The sequence below is a fragment of the Triturus cristatus genome, chromosome 3_1, assembly GCF_964204655.1.
Source record: "Triturus cristatus chromosome 3_1, aTriCri1.1, whole genome shotgun sequence".
In the NCBI taxonomy this organism is placed as follows: domain Eukaryota; kingdom Metazoa; phylum Chordata; class Amphibia; order Caudata; family Salamandridae; genus Triturus; species Triturus cristatus.
In genome coordinates, this window is record NC_140583.1 from 741298859 (window position 1) to 741317037 (window position 18179).

An 18179-nucleotide genomic window follows, 5' to 3' on the forward strand; every position below is an offset into this window, starting at 1 on the left:
AAACCTTGGGGACATCACTTTAGGCAACTCCTTACAAGGGCCCACGTAAGCTACTCTAGGCGAGATATCACAGGGGGTGAAACATTCCTAGCACACGACGCATGGACGGTTAATGCACCTGCAGCGCAGAAACTGAACAGCAAGCACTCATTTGGAAGCAATGGGTGAAAATCCCCTTGTTATATAGTGCAACTTTCAGAGGGTGGCGTGACGTCACCATCCTATAGTTCTGTAACGGGTAAAGCTTCTCAACGCCTGAATGTCACAGTCAATATTGTGGGTCAGCGCCAGGTCTTCGTTTCGGACTAAAAGAAACATTCGGGATACAAAGATCTCTTCAGTGGAAAAACAAAAGAACTGGCGAGCGACACCGTGAGGAGAAAATGGGCTAAAGGGGAAATGACAAAGCTGGAGGTAACTGTAGAGTAAGGAAAGGGTTAAGGTTAAAATGTAAATGGAGAGAGTCTGTTTCAATGAAAAGGGCTGCAGGAATCCTCCCGGGTATAAATAAAAACAAATACTTTGCATTTTAATTAAAAATGATAGATAACTGCAGAAATAAAAATCGGAGCTAGAAATGAATCCCCACAAGATTAACCCACCCTGAGTACTGATTAATTAACCTGAAAAACCAGCCGGAACCCTCATGTTTTACGGCAGTTCTAAAGCAGGGGTGTCCAACATTTGTCCACAAGGGGCTAGGATGCCGGATGTTCATGATAACCTCGGACTATGAAATGAATCTTCTCTGCTAAAGCTGTTTCTTCCACTTGGCCCATGAAATGATTTGGAAAGCGCTCTATCCTTTGGTTTTCGTGCCCCCTGAAAGGCGCTAGCAGCAGATTCGGAGGATGAAAACAAAGACGGCTTCGCAGGTGGAAACAATGCAAAAAATGTGTTTACCTTCTCTCTATCCTTTGGTTTTCGTGCCCCCTGAAAGGCGCTAGCAGCAGATTCGGAGGATGAAAACAAAGACGGCTTCGCAGGTGGAAACAATGCAAAAAATGTGTTTACCTTCTCGGGGGAGGCTGAAGCCCAGTGAGCCCAATGGGTGTTGCGCGCCAACCAGCACCCCTGGACACATGCCTTAAACGTGGCTTTCGGTGCTCCCCAAGTCAGGCTAAAATATGACACGTTTGCGTTTCAACATTAACAAGAAGACCCTTGGAGACCAGAGCAGCAACCGGACGAAGGGGGAGCGGACGAGCACACGACCGCCTTTCTCCGCTCCTTTTCGGATTCGGGGGCGTGTTTTGCTGTTGTCTCCTCCCTGAGACTTTTCGCAAAAAACACGCCCCCCGATCCGAAAAGGACGAGGCAGAGCTTTTTACTTCAGCTGGGGGAAGTTTTGTTCTGCTCTTTACATGGTGCTGTATGCAGGCAGAGGGGCTGGGGCGGGGCATGGCAACTGCATGAGACTCCTGGTTGGGTTTATCAGATCCAGAGTCTGCAGACCCGATAATTCCGGGCAAAGAGAAACCCCAAACCTTGGGGACATCACTTTAGGCAACTCCTTACAAGGGCCCACGTAAGCTACTCTAGGCGAGATATCACAGGGGGTGAAACATTCCTAGCACACGACGCATGGACGGTTAATGCACCTGCAGCGCAGAAACTGAACAGCAAGCACTCATTTGGAAGCAATGGGTGAAAATCCCCTTGTTATATAGTGCAACTTTCAGAGGGTGGCGTGACGTCACCATCCTATAGTTCTGTAACGGGTAAAGCTTCTCAACGCCTGAATGTCACAGTCAATATTGTGGGTCAGCGCCAGGTCTTCGTTTCGGACTAAAAGAAACATTCGGGATACAAAGATCTTTTCAGTGGAAAAACAAAAGAACTGGCAAGCGACACCGTGAGGAGAAAATGGGCTAAAGGGGAAATGACAAAGCTGGAGGTAACTGTAGAGTAAGGAAAGGGTTAAGGTTAAAATGTAAATGGAGAGAGTCTGTTTCAATGAAAAGGGCTGCAGGAATCCTCCCGGGTATAAATAAAAACAAATACTTTGCATTTTAATTAAAAATGATAGATAACTGCAGAAATAAAAATCGGAGCTAGAAATGAATCCCCACAAGATTAACCCACCCTGAGTACTGATTAATTAACCTGAAAAACCAGCCGGAACCCTCATGTTTTACGGCAGCTCTAAAGCAGGGGTGTCCAACATTTGTCCACAAGGGGCTAGGATGCTGGATGTTCATGATAACCTCGGACTATGAAATGAATCTTCTCTGCTAAAGCTGTTTCTTCCACTTGGCCCATGAAATGATTTGGAAAGCGCTCTATCCTTTGGTTTTCGTGCCCCCTGAAAGGCGCTAGCAGCAGATTCGGAGGATGAAAACAAAGACGACTTCGCAGGTGGAAACAATGCAAAAAATGTGTTTACCTTCTCTCTATCCTTTGGTTTTCGTGCCCCCTGAAAGGCGCTAGCAGCAGATTCGGAGGATGAAAACAAAGACGGCTTCGCAGGTGGAAACAATGCAAAAAATGTGTTTACCTTCTCGGGGGAGGCTGAAGGCCGGTGAGCACAATGGGTGTTGCGCGCCAACCAGCACCCCTAGACACATGCCTTAAACGTGGCTTTCGGTGCTCCCCAAGTCAGGCTAAAATATGACACGTTTGCGTTTCAACATTAACAAGAAGACCCTTGGAGACCAGAGTAGCAACCGGACGAAGGGGAAGCGGACGAGCACATGACCGCCTTTCTCCGCTCCTTTTCGGATTCGGGGGCGTGTTTTGCTGTTGTCTCCTCCCTGAGACTTTTCGCAAAAAACACGCCCCCCGATCCGAAAAGGACGGGGCATGATTGGAGTGACGGGACCTCTTCTCCAATGGCTGGCCAGCATTTACGAGGCCAGCCAATGGAGAACAGGGCAGAAGAGGGGCGGGTTCAAGCCCCTCTTCTCCCAAGTCATTAAATCTCCGGACTTCCGGTCTGCCGACCGGATGGTCCCGAGACCTAAAAAGGTGACTTATAGGGGATCCCCTCCGAGGCTGCCTTCCCACTGCTCAGCTAGGACATATAATATGCTAGACTCTGTCATTGTTAGGGTACTCGGGTTATCTTTTTACCCTTCTCCCTAGTTTGCCATATGCCAAATGTTTTACTAAGGTTCTGATGTAGTCTCTTACCCTCTGTGATTACTGCTTCAGGACGGACTACCATCTGCCGATTCAACAGAACTTCCAATCAATTGCGGTGTTTGCTCACCTTCCTTGCTGTGCCAATGTGAATTCGTCTGGCCGGTGTTTACTTCCTTTGGCTGCAGTCGGTTTTAATGTACCAATCAGCTCCTGGATAGCTTGCCAAACTGTTACTTGAACATGAAATACCTTGGAAAAAAACAAGAGGCATTGGGCAAAACAGGAATAGTTTGTTTAAATAAAGAATGCGGCTGGGAGAATAGTTACAATCATAGGGTCTGGGGACTCTCTCAACTTACAAACGGTCAGAGATGTGTTTATATACAATTCACTGAATTTCATAAATGGTTCCGGGGATCCTTACATGGCAAGGAAAGTGAGTTGCTCCCTTTGGAGTCCTCAATGAATATTTTCAAAGGGAAATCTAAGCGGGCCTTGACCTTGTGTGGACACAATGCGGCCAGTGGATAACGTGTCCAGATGTCCGGCATGGGGAGTGTATGATCACTATGTGTACTGTGTGTGCTGTGTCCTGTTTGACTATATGTTCCTAACTTATCTGGCATTTACTACTTGGCCTTCCGTAAGGCCATTAAAACTCACCTTTACCCTCTGACCTAGGATCTGCCTCTTCTGCAGCCTCCGATCTTTTCTTTTGCCGGTCAGTGCTGGGACGCCAATTTATTGGGGCAGCTATGCGCTATATAAAATTACATACCATAACATAACATTTGACTTTATGGTCTTTTGGAAGCACTCGTACCTCTCGGGCCATGTGTGCTTTAATGGGGCCAATCTCCCTGGACCATTGTGGTGTCACTGTGCCTATCTGTGGAATTGAGCTGGTGTTCCCCGTTTGTGTATTTGTCTGCCAGCTACGTGCCACCCCATCTGCGTCCTGTCAAACCAATGACTTCAGTGCTTGGTCTCTAAGCCTGTCTGACTTTGTATTTTGGAGTCGGGATTGACGTGGAGTTCACAACTGGCAACTTTGTTAATAGAGATGCAATTTTGTTTCTATACATACATGTTTTGATCTTCATATTGATTTTCTCATTCTAATCGAAATAAACTAGAAACCATTTTATATTCTGTCTTAATCTTTAGCCTTGGAGTGACATTTCTTCCTGTTTAGTCACCACCTTCTTCTGTCTTTCTGCCCACCTTCTTTAGCTAGCTTCTTTTTCATTTTGTTCTGCTTTTTTCTTTCTTCAATTATTTTTTCCTATACTGTCCTTCATCCCTGATACATGCAGGATCCAGAAAGACCTGGTTGCATCACCCTCATGCTCAGTGCTGGATTTATTAAAGTGGCCAAGAGAAGCAAGGCCCTCCTAACTTGGTTTTAACTATAGGAGTCTCCCTGTGCACCCTTGTCTCCTGGGATGGCATGCAAGTGGCAAATCTTACAAAAATAATGCACATATATTTAAAGTATAAGAAATTTCTTTGCAAACAAGTCTCCAGTCTGTAAAATGGGTGATTGCAGATTGGCAAATGAATTGCTTGTGTTTTAAGGTAAATGCTGTGCAATTGATTGTGTTTATTGCTGGAAAGTTAGTGCAGGGACAAGGCATGTTAATGATCTGGCTATGGGCTGGGGTGGGTGGTACAGCTAGGTAATAGACAAGAGTGCAGCTGGTACACTGTCTCTGGGGGTGGGCTGATGCCCAAGGCAAACAGAGAACATCATGAGAGGAGTCATTCAAATATATTTTAATGCATGGTTATAATTTGCAACCAGCAGGGTGGACTATGGTGCACAAGAGGGTGAAAAGGGGGAAAGAGTTCCTGCATTCCAGACATCTGAGAGTCTCATGTGCTTAGGGGCTGAAGGAGAAGGTAGGAGTAAGTAGTGGGCAACTGGGGGACTGTGTGCCAAAGGAAAATGTGTATGTCTCTAGGCCCAAGGCGGCAGAGTTAGGGTTAAACATGCTGCACTGTGTCTGGGGCTGAATATGACACTTAGGTTTTTTCTAGTGGTGTGAGGATAGGTATACTGTATCCTGGATGGAAGCAACAGGAGTGTGGGGAACTAGGGGTAACAGGTGTTGTGTGGTAGGGGAGTGGCTATCATATGGGTGGTGACTTGTGAGGCTGGGCATGGCTTTGGCCAAAGTTGGGTAGTGCCTGAGGTGGGGGCAGATGTGCATTGACTGTTGTTAGGACAGGTGTGTAGTGGCAGCTGGGTAGTGACGTAGGTGGGGAAAGGGTTGTGGTATTGTAGTAAACAGTGACAGATGGAGTAAGATTATGAGTTGGCACAATGTAATGGTGATGGAGGTTGGGTGAGGTGTGATTGAGATTAGACAAGTGTGTGGTGGTCAGGATGGTAGGGACGATTGGGACAGGAGGTAGGAAGCTGGTATGTTCTGTCATAGGTGAGATAGGGGTGTAGTAGCAGTTGTTTAGTTATAGGTGAGGCAGGCAAGCAGCATCTAAAGGGGATTGTTGGGCCAAGTGTTTATTGCATGAGGTGTTGGAAGATGTGGCTATTCTTGTACCACCTCTTGGTGGCTTATTCTGGGATATTATTGCTGCTCATTAGCATCCGAGCGATCTTGCTAACAATAGCACAACAATTTCTCCGGAGTACAGCTACACTTAAAGCTATTCTAGTCTTACATGAACAGGAATCACATATCAGATAGAGACAGTTCACCCTCTAGTAACTCTATAACAATATACATAGTCTATGCCTTACCACACTTCTGGGACATCTGGATTCAAATGTCCAGTGCAAAGTAAGGTATGATTTGTATAGGATTAACATATGTATCTAAATTCACACACACAACTATTGTAGTAATAAATCTAAGGAAGAGCAACTATTTCTAATACTATGATTCAACTCTACAAATTGTTAACTATGACAAACCTTGAAGTGTTAACAAACAAATATTCTTAAAACATAATACTAACAGAGATAAATTATGTGTTGTGCAATACAGTGTACATTTTAGTGTTAGCCTATACAATTAGTTGTCCAGGAATACTTGGCACATTTTTAAAATGTCCATTAAGGTAATCAGGCAAACATTCTTCTTAAATGGGAAAGACATTCATAGTCTAAGATCAGCTAGAGAAATGCAATTCCATTGATGACAAATATTTCAGCATCATACAGTAAAACCATGACATTTCTCAATGGAGCAGTGTGTGAAATTTTTGATTTCGTCCTGGTAGCTGTTAACTTTACATTCAAGTGCTTGTTAAAGGGGAATTTCCTGAGTTTTCATAACAAAATAAAACATCAATCACCACAGCAGTGTCATCTTTGGTGAATACTACATCATTTTTTCTAAATTCACCTTGATTATTTTTATTATGAGGTTCCCTATATGCTATCCACCACACATTTTTGTTCTATCAGTTAGAAGTTCTAGCATTTTGTTCTGTCGTTTGATCCTTATGTCTTTTGTTTGGGGACATGTACCTGATGGGTGAGCAATTGTTTTAAATACATCTTTATGATATCTGCAAGTAGCAAATGTTCGATATCTTCCTCTTGAGATGGTTTGTCTGGGGTACAAAATCTTCGCTCTTAGCATCAGTGTAGCTATGTATTGGTTTTCCTTTAACTTCATGCGCTTACTAATCAAAAAAGTTGGGGTTGGATTATTTTCAAGATATGTAATACCATCCACTTGAACAGAGAGATTTTTCAATTTCTTTAATTCCTCTCTCGCCAGTCATGTGTTGCTAACAATTGCAAATCGTAACTTAGAAATCTACTGTCCAAAATGTTTAGATTATGAGTTTTTATGAAATTGACAATTGTATTGTTTATTATATCCCTGACATACATGTAAGAATGAGCATTGTGCACATCGGGAGTTTTCCTAAAACATAGTAGATTATCGATTTTGTTAAATCCTATTTTTGTACACAGCTTTGGTATATTTAGGCCCCCATTTGATCCATTGGAGTAGAGGAGATCTTCACGGGTATATGCAGGCAGGTGGAGGAAGTAATTGATATAATTCTTTATTATCTGGTCCAGCTTAACGAGAGTTTTTGCTTCTGTGCCTGCCATTTCCAGTTTAAATGACAGCTTAGGCACCAGGCATTGGCATAATATGTCAAACATTTCCATGGATTTGAGTGGTAAACTGTCACGTTTTTGAGCCCATCCTGTACCTCATTTATTTTGCAATTTGGTGTATAATCTGTGTGAGGATCAAAGTTCAATCTGAGGTGCCTCTCACTATCACCTGAATGTATGTTCTCAATGATTTGTTTTTCAATTTGCCATGGTTTGTAATTATTTACAATTATTTTGTCTTTATGGCGATTCATAAAATACATGTGTGTCCTTTTCACATGGGTTTTAAGCCTGTTATTTTTTTTTTTTTATATTTAGATCAGCATTGATAATTTCATTCTTACATTCATAGAGCATTAGTCATTACATAAACGATACACAAAAACAAAATAGAGCAATCAGACCCAATTGATTATTGGGGCCCATAATGCTAACCCAAATTTCTTTTTTCTTCTACCTTTAAGTTTATACAAAGCAATTTCCAAATTGTACAGAGATAGTAATTTAGCCTTCCAAATAGAAAAAGACGGTGAATCCGGACTAAGCCATTGGGAGGTGATACATAAGCGGAAGACAGCCATACATAAAAGCAGAAACCCCTTCTCGGGAGTTGAACGCTTTCTAATATTTACCCCAAACTCATATCCAAATAACACTAATTGAGGTGTAATGTCGACAGACACTCCGAGACCTAAGTTCAAAAAGCATTTGACCTCTTTCAACAAGGGGGCTAATACAGGACAGTCGTAGAACATATGCACCAGATCAGCTGCCCTCAAAGCGCATCTAGGACAGACATCCCCCCGATTTGTTCCCCATTTAGCTATCTTCGCTGGGGAATAGTATAAATCAAAGATAGCCATATAGCATTGGCTTTTGAAGCTGCCTGATAAAAGGACAGCATCAACTAGGCTCAATACCAGCTGTAAATCAACACCTACTATCCCCAGCTTTCTATCCCAGCGTTGTTCGAAATATACAAGGTCATCCTGTTGGGTTGCGATTATTATTTTGGAAAGTTGAGAAATCTTACATCTCCCCTTTATAGATTCCAATATCAGGTTCTTTTCCAGACTAATCTGCCTCTTAAATTAAGTTTATCTAAAAAACTTCGAATTTGGAGATGTTTAAAAAAATCCGAACGTTGCAGCCCGAACTTCTCTTGAAGTTCACAAAAAGACATCTATTGATTATTTAAGTAAAGGTCCCCAATAGTTCTAATCCCCTGAGTATTCCATTTCCGAATAGTTGAATCACAGAAAATTAAAGGGAGTTTCCCTATTATTCCCAGAGGCATATAACGATTATATTCCTTTAAAGTAAAGTGTTTGCGAGCTTTACACCAAACTGCAGCTGCAGCCCCAAAAATCTTAAAGCGAGTTATTTTATAATAACTTGGCTCGAAAAACTTAGAAAATAAATACCTGGCTTCAGGCCCCATAATGAGTTCATATATAGATGGAAAAACAGCTGAATCTATATACGACTGAGTTCCAAAAAACAATATCCCCATGTGCTGGAGCATCGCAGCCCAATAATAGTGCCGAAATTGGGGGATATTCAGTCCCCCCCTTGCTCTTGGTAAATTAAGTCTTTTAAAAGCTCTCCTTGTCCTCATATACCCCCATATAAATCGGGAGCACATTCTTTCTATCCTTGTAAAGATTGAATTGGGTAGCAGGAGTGGAATCGTGCAAAATAAATAAAGACATTTCGGAAAAACAACCATCTTAATAACATTGCACCTGCCGTATAAAGATAAGTGCAAATAATCCAGGTTTTCTAGCATTTTATTAGACGAAGTTAGAATTGGGTCAAAGTTTAAATTAACAATTGTTTGTACCTTCGAAGCAATTTTAACACCCAAATTGACGGCCTCTGTGACTGTATTAACACCTGTTAAAACGTCAGTACCGGTAAAAAGAACTTGTGTCTTATGTAGATTCAGTTTGTAGCCTGACACGACACCAATTTCCGACGTCAAGATTTCAGTACGTCTCATCGTTTTAACCACATCCGCTGTAACGACAGCCACGTCGTCTGCATAGGCTAAAACTTTAACAGATTCTTGCATAGGTTTAACTGGTATAATCTCTGGATCTTGCTCGATTTTAATCAACAGAGGCTCAATATAAAGAGCAAAAAGAAGGGGGGAGCAAGGACAACCCTGCCGAGTGCCCCTATATATCTTAAACTCCTTAGAGTACTTCCCAGAAATACGAATTGTGGCAGCAGGACAAATATAGAGGGCTTGCATTGCTTTAATAAAGGATAATGGGAAACCTTTCCAATGGAGAACTGCCCATAAAAATTCCCAGGAGACCCTGTCGAATGCCTTCTCGGCATCCAACAGGGCCACCCCTATTGGAGCTTCAGAAACCTGAGCCCAATCCAAAAGGGATATTATTCGGCGGACATGATCAGTGGTGCCTCTACCCGCTAGGAACCCATGCTGCCGCTGTGAGACTAGAGGTGCAATAACCTTCCCTAGTCTTCTAGCAAAAAGCTTAGAGAAGATCTTGCTATCTGAGTTGATTAAGGTAATTGGACGATATGAAGCCGGCTCAAGCGCATCCTTCCCTTTCTTTTTGAAGACTATTATGGTTGTCTTAGACCATGAATCCGGTACTATACCATTAAATGCCTGCTGGAATAGAGAAAGTAGCGAATCACGCAATTCAGCCTGAAAAAGAGTATAAAACTCCAAGGGGATCATGTCTGGCCCCATCGTTTTCCCCTGGGGTAAAGATGCCATCGCCAGTTCGATTTCCTCCCAAATTACAGAAGTAGAAAGCATATCCTTCTGAGCCGAACCTAAACATGCAGAGGGGATTTCCCCCAAATAATCCCCCGGGTCTGTAGTTTTTTCGTTTTCATATAACTTTTGGTAAAAGTTTTTAAATACCTCCCGAACCCCGGCCTCCGATTCTTGTAGTGACCCGTCACTATCATTAATTTTATCGATCTTAATTTGCATCTGTTTTTGCCATAGCCTATTGGCCAACACCTTCCCCACCTGTTCCCCATATTCAAAGCATTCCCTTCGGAAGGTCTGATATTTAGCGGCTGCTTCATCGGCGTATTGCTGAAAAATTAAAGACCTCTGTTTAGCTACATTATTTTGGGATACAGAGACATCCAACCTATCTTTAATCTTCTGAGCTAGCTCGCATTCTAATATACTTAACTCAAAAATACGTTGTTCCAATATATGTTTCAAAGTATTGCGCTTCTGTATCACAAATCTTAGAGTTTCCCCCCTTACACCGGCCTTAAAAGTATCCCAGACCACTGTGTCTGGGGCCGAATTTTTATTAACTGAAAAGAAACCTGGCAACCAAGACTTGATATGATCCCGATATTCCTGATTAGCTAGTAACTTCCTATCAAAGGTCCAGTTAGACCTCGAAAGCGGCACAGCAGACATCTCAAATTTTAGCACAAGGGGATTATGATCCGAGATTAGTCTCGGCAACAGAGTGATTATAGCTTTTTCCAATATTGCAGATGAAACCCATATATAGTCAAGCCGAAACAATTTGTTGTGGGGAGCAGAGTAAAAAGTGCTGCCCTGTTGTCCTTTATAAAGCCTACTCCAAACATCATAAAGACCCTGATTCCTTGCTAGATTACACAAGGACTTATAAACTCTTGGCTTTCTTCCCACATACGTTAAACCTAAGCTGATATTGACTGACTCATCTATATGTATGTTAAAATCCCCACAAAGTATAACAGGTTGGGGCCACATAGAAAGTTCTAGGTTAAGAAAATCATACATTTCGGGTTCATCCAGGTTTGGCCCATAAATAGAGCAGATAGTTAATACCTCCATATTTCCAAACAATGCCTCGATAATCACCCACCTACCACATTTATCCTCCTTATATTTCTTACAGGACAGTACCCCCATTTTACAAAGAATTGCCACACCCCTGGTGTTTGAAGATTGTTTTGAACACACAATCAGCTCCATCCCCAGTCTTTTAAGCCACACCCTGTTGGCCCAGGCAATATGCGTCTCCTGGAGGCAGAGAATATCCCAGGAGAGTCCTCTAGCAATCTTTGCCAAAATCTGCCTTTTTTTAAAATCGTTCAGACCACATATATTTAAAGTACATAATGATAGTGTTTTCATTTTGTACTTTCAGAATTTGAGCCATTTACCCCCTGCTACAAATATGGGTCCTGCCACGTACCCCCTACACCTATCTTGCAGGATATAAAATAAAGAAATCACTATGTTACTAATTATCTCAAAAGGAATAGCCTCTTGTTTCGAACAAAATATCATTAGAACAAACATCAATGCTGATTTTTCTTTATACCCCCATCACCACCCCTTGCACAAACCCCCAACACCACCCAAACCCCCACCCCATCCAGCTTCCCCCCTCCCAGCCCACCCCTACCCTTCCCATGAAGCACTGGGACAATAGTCCCAATAGATGAAGAGTCGAGCTGCCCACCCCCCCCCTCTCGGCCCCCATGCCATATTAGAAACCAAACCAATCCGATCCTATCTTATCGTATATCAACCAGAAACGGAAAAAGAAAAGCATTTTGTATCTAAGTCACTCAAATTCAATATCCCTAAAGGTTAAAGATGCATAGAATACAGCCAGATACAAGTTTAAGCTTCCATAAGTCCATAAATCCGTAATTCTGAGTCCACAAAAAGAAGAAGAGAGACCACAAAAGAGAAAAAAAAAAAAGGATGGCTATAGCTTTTGCAAAAATTCCTTAGCAGTGCATTCTTCCGTGAACACTGATGACCGTCCCTTAACAACGACTTTAAGCTTGGCCGGATTTTGTAGAAAAACCTGTGCTCCTTTTTCTTGGAACTTCGGGATTAGCTGTCGAAGTCTCCACCGAAGGTCCACCGTTGCCTGGCAGAAATCCGGGCGTACGAAAAATTCGCAACCCTTGGCAAGAGATTTCTTAGTGGGGCGGGCCAAATCAAAAAGAACTTCTCGTGCCAAGAAATGATTCAGTGAGATTAGAATAGCTCTGGGGGGGGGGGGGAGACTTTCTTGACCCACCTGTTTCCTCTGATGGAATGGGAATCGGTGGGCCCTCTGAACCTCTACCTTCCAGTCCCAGCTACTGACCTCTGGAAAAGCCTCAGAGAAAAGCTCGGCGACGAATTTCCGGGGGTCTGCTCCTTCTTTTCCCTCCGGTACCCCAAGAATTCTAAGATTGTTGCGTCTTAGCCTATTTTCCATATCCGTAATTTTCCATACATAATCATCCCTATGAGCATTCAGAGCTGCAATCTCTTTTTTTTGAGACACCACGTCATCCTCTAGTGTTGAGATCCGAGTCTCAGCTTCTCCAATTCTTATGGCAGTATCTGCGCATGACTTAGCAACCCTGCGTAAAGAGTTCTGTAGTTTCTTTAAAGCATTCTGAGTATGAAGGCTTTCCGCCTGCGCCTCTGCTCTATGCGCCATAATGACATCGTAGATAGTATCAAGTGTAATTTTTCGGTGCTCATGGCCAAAAGAATCAAGGGTACCGGCTGATTGTGGCACTGTGAAGGGTTGAGTATTGATTTGTGGGTTAGGCGAGTCTTGGTATGCCCAGTTTGAGGAATCATCAGACCCTTGTACACTCCCCATAACAGATAGTCTCCCTCGGACACCATCCACAGATATTTGCTTCGCTTCGGCTGCCAGATCTTCACCTTCCTCTGCCCCTGAACTTCCCTCGTCTAGCCAGACTTTCACCAGGCTTTCAACAGAGGAACGGTCAGACAAAGAAAAAAAGTCCTCTCCAATAGATAGTTTATCCTGAACTTCAATACTACGTCCCCCAGATTGCCCAGCACCCAATGAGAGTACAGGGTCCCCTACAGACTCCCCATGTTCTACATTGTTCACTCGATCAGCGACGCTCATACCTGTAGAGATCAGGTGTCTATCTCTAGGATCTCCTTCACTTTGCATTGTTATATCTGCGCCTGCAGCGGGACTACATCTCCCAGAATGCCGTTTCCATGGGTCTCACCGTCAGACACCGCACTCTGACAACAAGCCTCAGTCCCCGGTAACATACGCGATGATATCGCAGGCGCTACACCTACAGTCTCACAGACCATACTCTCGTAGCTAGAAGCTTCCGAAACCAGTATCGAAGCAGGGGGTTGCAAACTGCTAACATTAATTTCTGGTGTTGCAACGTCCTGTAAAGGCTTCTTGTTGACCCGAGCTTTGAGAAAGAAAGACGGGACCTTGGGCCGTACATCGCCAGCCAGGGTTGCTTGCCCTTCCCGAGCACTTTTACCGGCATCGATATGGGCTGATACCCCCTCCTGCGTCACTGCGAGTGTTTTTCGCACTGGAACAGCTCCGGTCACAGGGCGCGTCTTCACCTGCGAGCTGGACGGCTTGGAACGGGAAGCCCGGCAAGTTCCCTTGGAGGGCATGGCTTTCTGTGGCCGGGGCTTCAATTCAGACAGGGTTACAAACTTTCCGGCCACACGGACACAGCAGTGGTAAAAAAAGAGCACTTTAGCTGGATGCGGCAGTCGCCAGAACATCGTTCACGGGACCCTAAGCAGCATCACCTCTCCGGCACTTCTCAGGCATACAAGGCGTTCGGAGGCCAAGAGGGAGAGCAGCCTGCTCAAACGGCCAACCGCTTAGCCACCATCTTGCTTATAAGCCTGTTATTTTACTTATTTTTTCAATTGTATGCTACTGAGTACAGCTATTTATTAGGCAAAGGCTAGAGCTGGGATTCACCCAATAAGTCCCTCTGATCCAAATGTAAAGCCCTTGCCATTTTTCTGAAGATCACTGTTAGAAATAGGGTATCTAGTTGGCAGAGGTTTGCACTCTGTCCAAGTGGGGGCTGCCACTCTGGTCAGGATAAGTCAGATACACACCCTAAAACTAACCTGTCCCCCAATCTGGTAGCACGACATAGAACAGTCAGGTTTACCTTAAGAGGCAATGTGTAATCTGCAACTGTTAAATGACAGTAACGCAATGACAACACCACAAAAAGACTCCACACTGGTTTAGCATAATACAGAATATTTATCTGAGTAATAAAAGACCAAAACAACAAAAATCCAATAATTCTAATTTGAGATATGTTTTTTCAAAGATTAAATGTGAAAACAGTCCATGGAAGTCACTAGCGGTCAAAAGCTTACTTGAGTTTGTGAGGTACCGGTGCAAATTCAGAGTTCAGGATGACTGTGATGTTGGGCAGACCAGCTACAGGACCCACACAGTTACCGCTAAAGAAACACATAGGATGGAGCTTTTGTTGACATTGAGAGCCTACTGTGTCATCATCGAGCCGCGAAAGGGGGGTCCTGCAATGTCTTCATGCTCCATTGAAGGTAAAGAAATGCGTCGTCATCAAGCCATGCAAAGCGTCGTCTTTGACCTGCACAGTCTGTGGATCCATCATCGTAAAGGAGCCTCTGCGTCAGCGTCAAATGGAGATAAAGCAGAAATTCTCATGTTGTCAAGATAATGCATTGTTTTTTGCAGAAATCAGCTGCAGAACCCACTTCTGAGGCCCAGGACTGGAGGGGTCATTTCAGGAAAGGGTATGACTACCAGATGGCAGACTCCATCAGAACCAGCAGGATTGCAATACGTTTTTTTGTACGATTTTCAAAAACACGAGGCAAGCTATCAAGCCATTGGAGTCACTCTGGGTTCAAGTGAGATGGGTCCAGTCCAGCCCTTGTCCTCAACTGTGGAGGGGTCAGCAGGCAGCAGGGCAGCTCAGCATAGCAGAGAAGCAGTTTCTTAGAACTGTCAGTCAGAAAGAGGCAACCCTTACAGCACAGAAATCTTTACACCAGCAGAGTTCTTCCCAGGTCCGGTAGTGTACTGTCTTGGCAGGGTCAAAGCCCTGGTACTAAATACTAATACCCAAAAGTGCCTTTGATACAGGGGGTGATTTCAAAGGGGTCCTCTGTGCACAAGGGTCCCGTTCAACCCTGCAGCCTGCTCTTAAGTCCTACCTTAGGAGTGGCTTATGTGTAATGAAAGGGGCGTTTAAAGCTTGGCAAGTGGTTTTAAATGTCAAGCCAAAGTGGCAGTAAACTGCACACACAGGGACTGCAACGGCAGGACTGAGACAGGTTTGAAAGGCTACTTGTGTTGGTGGTACAACCAGTGATGCAGGCCCACTGGTAGCATTTAGATGACAGGCCCTGGGTATTTGGTATACCACTTTACAGGGGACATATAGGTAAACTAAATATGTCAATCAGGTATATACCAATGTCACCAGGTTTTAGGGGAGAAGCGCATGTACTTTAACACTGGTCAGCAGCAGATGTAAAGTGCTCAGAGTCCTAAGGCCAAGAAAAAGATACAGCAAAAAATGGAGGGAAGCAGGTAAAATGTTGGGGGCAGACAACCTTAAAGATGACAGGACAGGTCTAACAATCACATATTAGGAGATCCATGGCAGTATTAAATAACAGTGAGTGATTCACCTTGTTTTACTTCAGATTTCCTTGATATTTGTAAGCTAGATTCATTATTTTTACTCTTGAAGAACGTTGTTGAATCTGTATGCAAGTCTTTTATTAATTCTCTGATGTATGATGCAACTGTTTGTCTCTTGAGACTATTTATAATGTGACCTTGGCTGACAGCTTCTAAAGCTTTTGAAATTTCTATGAAAACCACTGCAAGAGAGGGTTTATTCTTTTGTGCACTTTTATGATGTTCTGTAGTAGTGTCAGGTTTTCGAGACACCCTCTCACTTTCATGAAGACTTTTTGTCTCGTGTTCAAATTAACGAACCAGTTAAGTCTTTAGGTCAGGATTTTTGTAAATAGCTTCATGAATGCTGTACAAATTGTAATTGGTCTCCAATTGTTTATTTTGTTTAGTTCATTAATTTTACATTCGTTTGAATTAGAATCAAACAGTTCTTTTTTTATACGTTCTCATAAATAACAAAGTTGATAATATTTTGGGCAGCAGCCTGTGCTTCCTTTTTTGTGGACATTGTACACATCATTTAGGCCGATATTTTCAGCCCCCACTGCTTTTTTTTAAGTTAGAGTCTTCAAATGTTTCTGTTGTTTCAAGGAGGGTAATTTCTTTACAGAATCGTTAGAAATCCCCTTCTTCCGGTATTCTGTCAATAGGGATGAATTTCCGGTTTTTCTTATTCTCTTTTTCAGTAATATCTTTGTAACATTGAAATATATCTTCAGCATTGCTTTGACAAATGGGATCTTCTGCACTGTCAATGATTATTCTGGCAATTTACTGCATCCACCACTGGGTGGTTATTGAGCACTGGGCTTCTCCCTCCTCACTCACTGTTCTTCAGAGAATCCTGGTTAATTTATTTTCCTCCGCTTAGTTATATGCTTAAATTTAGCAGGTCCCCACATCTGATCCAAAGTTGTAGTCATATGCCGAAGCATGTGGAGTCTGACCAATGCCATGGATGCCAGAAGAGGGGCCGGGACTGTTTCACACAGGAGGGTCACAATAGAACAGCTTTTCCCAGGTCAGAGACCGAACCTTGCAGTGGTCTGCATGGAAACCAGCACTCGTGGGCAGGCAGGGGACTATCCCAGCCCCAGAAGTTGGAACCGAAGGTGGTGCACTTGAGCAGCCATGGGACAAAATGCAGCCAAACCACCCTGGTTTTTTCAGGCCTGAGGCAGACTGAGCACCCACCCCATTTAGGCAGGGAAGACTAGGCACACCACTGGGGTACCTCTGCAGTTGGACTGAGGGATGGCGCCTGCATGGGTGATAAGAGGTTTGATTTTAGATGGATATAGGGGACAAAGCCCCCTGCAATAGCTGCTCCCATTCCCTAGTGGGCCACAGGGTGATTGACGTTCAAGCTACCCTCGAAAAGGTGTAGCCCAGGGAAGATCTTGGGGCTGTAAGGTGTGTTCAAAGTGTTGATGGGCAATGTGTCCTGCAATTCACACAAATTCTTGCAGATAGCTGTTTTCTTCATGGATGCACGAGCCAAGTGATCCCCACCAATAGTCACAAGCAGCTTTTACAATGTTCGCCCACCTGCAGGTACAGGAGAGTGGGAAGGAAGTCTGACCCCCTGTCATCTACCATCCCACAGTGAGACAGCTCAGAACACTGTTATGTTTCCACTCTGAAAATCAGCATCCATGTTTTAAAAAAAATTGTTTCTAGGCACTCAGCCTAGGAGCCCCACTCCGCTTCCCCAGCAGCCAGGCATGTGAGAAGCTCCCACAGCTATAGAGGCAGAAAGCTGCACCATCTGCTACCACTATCGGCCCTACAGGACTATGCCACATGAGTCTTTAGACCCCAGCCTGGCCACACGGGACCAGTCCATCAGGTACCTGGCAACAAAGAAGGGTTGCCCCGTCTGCACATCAGCCATCTGACATCCAATAGGGCCAGTGGGAGCCAGGGCTGGATCCCTGCATATGAAGAATCCCCAGTTTAGATAGCAGCCCGAGTAATGTCAGTGGTCTGGTGCCCCCTGTCCTGGAAGGAGGCATAAAGAGAAAAGAATCAGGTTCCCACACACCATAAAAAGCAACTTACCTGCTTCCAGTGCACACGTGGAAGCTTGAGCTGGGGCCTGCATCTCCTCCCACCGCTCGGAGCACTCAGTCACTCAAAACCCGGGCAGGCCGGGATTGGGCTTGAGAGGGCTGAAGTGGCAGTCCATTCTGGGGTCCAAGCCCTGCAGGCACTGTAATTTAGTTATCCTCAGGTGCATGTTGGATGAAAATGGCTTCCTTCTTGGGAAGGCTATTTCTCATATTGTGCCCCTCCCAAAGGGTCTGAGGCATCATTCACCTCAGTCCCTCACATGTCAGTTGGGTTCTCCTAGGTGGAGCAGCCTGACCTGTGCCTTTTCCACACTAAGCACTCACTCTGCAGCCAAGACACACAAGGGGAGGGCTGGATCCTATGCTTTGGGTTCTTTCTGGGTGATACCTGAGGGTTCAAGCTCTCACTCTCAGTCACTCGAGCCAATCCACTGT

General features: G+C 44.1%; 1 pseudogene; it reads right to left on the minus strand.

The window, feature by feature from the left end:
* Positions 1-17039: 17039 nt before the first annotated feature.
* On the minus strand, positions 17040-17192 carry LOC146860905 (5.8S ribosomal RNA; annotated as a pseudogene).
* Positions 17193-18179: the final 987 nt, after the last annotated feature.